Genomic DNA, 967 nt, shown 5'->3' on the forward strand with positions numbered 1-967 from the left:
TGATGATCCATCTCACGTTCTCTCTTTCTTTCTTATAGGCAGGGAAGTCGGTTAGTTGTAGATCTTGCTGGAGTCAGAGAACCGACTCTCCTTACACAGCACCGTGCGCAAAGCAGGGACTCGCGCATGTCTCTGCGCTGATGGTTTGTGGGCCCCATGATAGGGATTCTCTGAGAAATCCATTCCGTTCATTGGATGTGGCTCGAAAAACCAGTCAGAAATGATGTGGTATAGCTTGAATTCGGTGTGGCCCATAGAACATTTATTTCACCGTCAGTCTTCCGTTTGAATGGTTGAAAACCGATCTTCATTGTCTTCTACAATTCCGTCACCTAGGCTTGGATGAGAGGGACCGTGGGATTCTAATGGACGGTCTGGATCAGACCGATGAAGCACGGTGGTGGCCCACAAGATTCGTCCGCAGGCTCTGTTTGCGAAACAGAGTCGATGTACGTTGACTCTGTGAAGTGTGATGGCCCACTGATTGCTGTCAGGTAGAAAATCCATACCGCCCATTGGATTCAGGACAAAAAACCGTACGTGAAAGGCAATTCGGGTTTGATTTCTGTGTGGCCCACAAGCCGTTTTAGTCCACCGGCCATCTTTCATTTGGACGAGATATTCGCGTGTCCGCTTGCATGAGACTAAGAATTCAGCATGGTTGTGGTTGTGGCTATCCTTCGAGGCGAATGGACGGTCTGTATTATATAAATAATGGACAATGGTGGCCCATTACATGATACAGCGGACGCACGTCCGCTGTCTGCTGCACGAGAGAGAGAGACGGGTCAGCTCATCTTTGATCGAGTTGACCGTTCGGTGTGGCGCGGGCGCTTGGACCCCATGTACATACACTGTACATGCAGGGTCCAATGTGACATATATATGAAATCCGTTCCAACCATCCATTTCATCACCCTTTTTAAGGAGTTGAGACCAAAATTTAGGCATATCCAGATATCAGGTG

This window comes from Magnolia sinica, chromosome 4, assembly GCF_029962835.1.
Source record: "Magnolia sinica isolate HGM2019 chromosome 4, MsV1, whole genome shotgun sequence".
Taxonomy (NCBI): Eukaryota; Viridiplantae; Streptophyta; class Magnoliopsida; order Magnoliales; family Magnoliaceae; genus Magnolia; species Magnolia sinica.